At 52.0% G+C, this 5,553-nt stretch overlaps 1 non-coding gene across 1 annotated transcript; it reads left to right on the top strand.

The window, feature by feature from the left end:
• Nucleotides 1–1,820: 1,820 nt before the first annotated feature.
• On the top strand, nt 1,821–1,984 carry LOC132655641 (U1 spliceosomal RNA). The gene has a single exon (XR_009593430.1). It is a non-coding gene; the product is annotated as a U1 spliceosomal RNA (small nuclear RNA).
• The last annotated feature ends 3,569 nt before the right edge of the window (nt 1,985–5,553 follow it).

Raw genomic sequence — 5,553 nt, 5'->3', positions numbered from 1 at the left:
TCTCCTCTGGAGAATTTTAAGTCTTTACACCTAGTGCCAGCTGGCACCAGGGACTCTTAGTTTACACGCTTCTATAACCAAACCTCACCTCAATGACAGATGAAAAACAAAGCCTTTAAATATTGCCAGTGAGGGGTAAATAAAGGTCCCCCAGGTAGACGGAGGTTCCCATGTACAAGCCTCATGGATCCAAACCTTTCAATGTATACCTACAGGATTTTCTCCATACTCAACTTTGTCTTTTGCCTATATATGTGTTTCAGTGTCCTGCCAGACACAGATGTTTCCGATAGCCACAACAGCGCCAAAACAGCTCCAGGTGTTCAGCTCTGACCTCACAGACTTCCATCAGGCTGGACCTGCACCTTCCCCCCCCCAGCCATGGGTGTTCTCACAGACCCTGAAAAGCATCAAAGCAGCCTGTTCTTCCTGGACTTGGCCGACATTTCAGCCTTTTGACCTCCCTACAGCGCCCCCAGTGTCAGCAGGAAGTAGCCAGAAGAGAATCTACGCCCCTTATTCACTTGTTAACAAAAGGCTGAAGTGGTGTGCTTCAGGACCCAGGACAAGCGGCTCCAGGTTCTCCCAGCGTTCTCCAGTCCCTACCCGCTGCCTTGCATGGCTGGCAACTCTCTCTGTTGACAACCCTCTACCCTAAATTTTCCAGAGCAGAGACTTCCCTTACTCTTGGCCTTGCAATCTGACCATTTTGTTGCTGCAATTCTTCTCTCTCAACCTCTTACATGACAACCAAGAGCTGCTTCCAATGAGCCTAAATTCATATACTTTAACTTACCTTATAAAAAGCAGCCCCAAGTGCCTCGTTTTTTAATTATAGAAAAAGGGAGGAATATTAGTATTTAAACAGCTTGCTTCTGGGTTGCCTAGCGACCTATGATGTCATCACGTGTCATTGGTCAGGTAGCCACACCTGGCAGGCTTGGTTCTGTTGCTCCTTAAAAGGACCAACCCTCTACTTTGGGTCTTTCTTGGTCCCTGCCCTCTCCTCTCCTGCCCTCTCCCCTTTCTCTGTTGAGTGCCTCCTCCCTTCCCGCACCATGGTTCTCCCTCTCCTCTCACTCTTCATCGCCATCTAATAAACCTCCTTCATATAGAACCTGCTGTGGGCATCATCAACATCATCATCATCATTAATTTGGTCCTAACGCTCGGGGCGCTGGAGCAGGGGCTTTGGCTTTTCTTTCCCGGCAGGAAACCGGTCTCCCCGAAACTGGAGACTGTAACCGGTCAGAGCTGTGTCGAGCGCCCTGCGGAAGGTGTTTTCCTGGTGTGTGCGGGGTGTCGGTACTCCAGACCAGACCCGGGGTCTGCTGACTGGAAAGCAAAGCAACGGTCCTAGGCCCCTGCAGACCCCACGGGACCCCACCGAGGCGGAGAGAGCCGAGCCAGCCGCGCAGGCTGGTGTGTGTGTCGGGTGGACGCGAGCGCGAGTCCTCGGAGAGGAAGGCTAGTCGTGCAGGCCGCAGAGCGCACGCCAGGCCAGGCCAGCCCCGGGGAGAGCCTGTGGGTCTAGAGAGAGGAGAGCGAGGAGGGAAAGGAGGGGAAAGCGGAAGCCGGACGGGAAAGGCTGTGGGCGGGGCTATGCAGATGAGGCCCCGCGCGGAGGCTGCCGGTCCCGAGGATCCCGAGGGCGGCGTCGCGCGTGGCGAGCGTGGGCGTGAGGCGCGCGTGTGTCGGGCGCGGGGCGAGCGTGGCGGGCGCGTGTGGAGGGGCGCGGGCGGGGCGGCGGCCCCGGGTGTGGGCGTTAGTTGAAAGGGAGCGGCGGTCGGGGGAGGGCGGTCGGGGCGGGCGTGGAACTCATACTTACCTGGCAGGGGAGATACCATGATCACGAAGGTGGTTTTCCCAGGGCGAGGCTTATCCATTGCACTCCGGATGTGCTGACCCCTGCGATTTCCCCAAATGCGGGAAACTCGACTGCATAATTTGTGGTAGTGGGGGACTGCGTTCGCGCTCTCCCCTGTGTGCGCTGGTCAATGGTAGAATCGACTGTTCAGGTTAAGTTAGGTGTCATATTTCTTCGTGTGTGTACTGAAAGATATTGGATGTGTTTCCTTGTGTTTTTCACAAATAGTGTTTTGTGTTGGTGGCGGTGAATGTGGTTTTTGACAAGCAGTACCGGTGTCTTGTGCTATCATGCATCGCCATTTCTATGTATTATGTACTATGAGTAAGGAGACTGAAAAGTTTAGGACTGGAGAGGAAGGAAAACTTACTGGACAACACTACAGGGATCTTCAATTTTTGCCCATTTTTCTCCCGACTTCCTTTGGTGATGGACAGACAGTTCAGTTTCGGAAATAATCTGCTTGCGTTGGGGTGATGGAATTTTATCACAGCAATAGGAACCAGGACACAGACATCTTTTGTTGTGGTCCAGTTAATCTCATTAGGTTGTCTTGTGGGAAGAGTCTTGACTCCAGTATATGCTGTTGTTTTGCTAAATGCTCATGCTGTCAAATCGCCTTCTAAGTGGTTTATATTTGGGGGCAGTGGGGGGCCATGCCTGAGGCTGAGGCTGAGGCTGAGGCTGAAGCAGCCAGATCTCAGAGTTCTAGGACTACACAGGGAAATCCTGTCTCGAAAAACAAAACCAAATTACATTTATGTGTGGGATTTGTGTTACCGTTTTTCTGCAACACATGAATGCTGAGGTTACTGCTGTGAATAAGGAACTGTGAGCGCTCAGCTGCAGGTCAATGGTCTCCATCTGCGCCAACCATCCAGGAACTCGGGAGAGGGCCAGGCTCCCGTGAGAACTGTCTTGTGGACAGCACACATCACCTCCCAGAAGCTGTGGTGACCCGCACCAGGGAACTGAAGACATGAGTCCGTGGTTAGCAGACTCGCTGCTCTGGCGGAGGACCAGGTTTCCTTCCCAGCACCGAGTGGGGGCAGCTCATCTGCCCGCAGCTGTAACTCCAGACACAGAGAAAGGGCGTTTCCAACACAAGCTGGAATCACTGGAATGGGCCCCGGGTCCAGCAGGAGCCCTGCCTCAGAACAGAGTGGAGAGACAGCTAGGGGGCTAACCCTATTGCCACCTCTAACTTCTGTCCACCCTGCAAACACATATATGTGTAATTGCACACGTGTGTGTGTCCACACATGTGGGTATGCGGGCACACCACCCATAGCTACATACTGGTTTAGTTTTTAATCCTCCTGGGACTCACTATGTAGACCAGGCTAGCCCTGACCTCACAGAGCTCTGCCTGCCTCTGCCTCAGGCGCAGCTCCAAAATAAAATTTTAACTTTTTGTTTGTTTGTTTGTTTGTTTTAATTTATTATATACTACTCTGCCTGCATGTGTGCTCACACACCAGAAGAGGGCACCAGATCTCATCATAGATGGTTATGAGTCACCGTATGTTGCTGGGAATTGAACTCAGGACCTCTGGAAGAGCAGACAGTGCTCTTAACCGCTGAAGCATCTCTTCTGACCCAAGTTTTAATTTTTAAAAAGTCATTTTTACATATATGTCTAAGTGCCACGTGTGTGTGTGTGTGTGCAGAGGCCGGGGAGGGTGCTGGAATCCCTGGAGCTATGGTCACAGGCAGTTGTGAAACAGGAGACTTATGTGCTGGGCACCAAAGCCGGGCCCCTAAGAGAGCACCAAGTAAGTACTCCTGACCATCGGTGATCTCTTTCTCCAGTCTCCAAGAGAAAATTTAAGAATTCAAGCTTGCAGTGGGGCGTGATGACCTTTGATCCCAGCGCTCAGATGGCAGGTGCAGTCAGGTCTGTGTGAGTTTGAGGCCAGCCTGTATACAAAGCAAGCTACAGGACCGCCAGGGCAGTTATATAGAGCTAAACTCTCTCAAAAAAAAACATAAGGAAGAGAAGAGGAGAGGAGGGGAGAGGCGAGGCGAGGCGAGGCCGGGTGTGGTGGCTGGCACACGCTTTTGATCCTAGCACTCAGAAATGCAGAGTCAGACAGGTCACTGTGAGTTCAAGGCCAGCCTGCTTTACAAAGGGAGTCCAGCATAGCCAAGGTTGCACAGGGAAACCCTGTCTTGAAACACCAAAAACTAAAATGAGATGAAAACTTAAAAAAAAAAAAAGAGAGAAGAAAAGACTTTGTACTACTCTAACGAAAAAAGAACCTTCCATCGGGTTTGGTGACTTACGACTAGAAAGGTGTCACCACACCCTGGCTACACCCCGACTTTTAAACCTGAGGAGCAGAGAGTGGGGGCAGGGAAGGAGGGTGAGAGAGCACTTGCTTCACAAGCCTGATGACCCGAGTTCAGCGCCTGGAACCCAGGAGAAAAGCTGAACGTGGAGGGAGCATCTGTAACCCCAGACGGGGGTCAGCTGGGTCTCTGCTGCTGTGAGGAAGCCCCGTGGCCATGGCGGCTCTTGTGGAGGGGCACGGTCAAGTGGGGCTGTACCCAGGTTCAGAGGTTTATTTAACAAGTCCACTGTCCTTACAGTGGGAAGCATGGTGGCAAGGTTTATTTAATAAGTCCACTATCGTTATACAGCGAAGCATGGTGGCAAGGTGTCCGAGCACTTGATTATGCCGGAGGACTTTAACCGAGAGGCCACAAAGGGCGTCAAGGTATTGGTAAAAGCCAGCGCCAGAATGATTTTTGAATGCTGCTTTAATCACACAAATCACACAGATGCCTAAGAATTGCACAGCACATTATAAATCTTACAGGGAATACAACCTGGCCACAGGAAAGGGCTCAGACACTCTTGGCTCAGGCGTCGGGGTCTTCTAGGCCCTGGAACTAAGTAGTTCCTGCCGGGCCTCAGACGCGTCTTCTGATGACTTGATGGGCCTCGGAGCTTCTCTGCTCCGGCCAGGCCGCGGATGCGCAGGAAGCTGCGGCTGCTCGGAAAACGCCTTCCAGGGCCGGTCTGATAAGGTGGTCCTTCCAGGGTCAGTTTGTTAAGGCGGTCTGGGGTTTTCAAACAGCCGTTTGGGAATTGGCTGGTTATCAGCGGTCTAGCAGCTTCCTCATCACGAGTCCAGCCTGCTGCGCCTGTGTAGGCTCGGGCTGCAGTTTTACACACTGTTTGGGGGCATGGCTTGGCTTATCGCCCTTTTACACACACCAGCTGCTAATCAGATGACATTACCTGATTTCATTACTTAATGCCTTAAGGGCACTGCCCAGTCACTGTCACCAAAAAGGGCTCTTAATTTCGCTCCTGCCAGCTCTGCTGTCTTACAGGCTCATTACCTGAGGTTTATTTCATAAGTCCATTATTGGGGCTGGAGAGCTGGCTCAGAGGGTGAGAGCACTGGCTGCTCTTCCAAAGGCCCTGAGCTCCGTTCCCAGCAACCACAATCATCTGAAATGAGATATGGCATCGCCTTCTCGCCTGCAGGCACAACACCGTATACATAGTGAAGAAATAAATCTTTTTTTTTTAAAAAAAGCCACTATCCTTTAGTGGGAAGCATGGCTGTGTGCAGACAGACATGGCTCTGGACAAGTAGCAGAGACTTCTAGGCCTGGCTTGGGCGTTTGGAACCCCAAAGCCCACCCTCAGTGACATACTTCCTCCAGCAAGG

Source organism: Meriones unguiculatus, chromosome 7, assembly GCF_030254825.1.
Source record: "Meriones unguiculatus strain TT.TT164.6M chromosome 7, Bangor_MerUng_6.1, whole genome shotgun sequence".
Lineage (NCBI taxonomy): Eukaryota > Metazoa > Chordata > Mammalia > Rodentia > Muridae > Meriones > Meriones unguiculatus.
The sequence above is the reverse complement of the archived record's forward strand: the minus strand, read 5'-3'. Positions and strand labels throughout refer to the sequence as shown.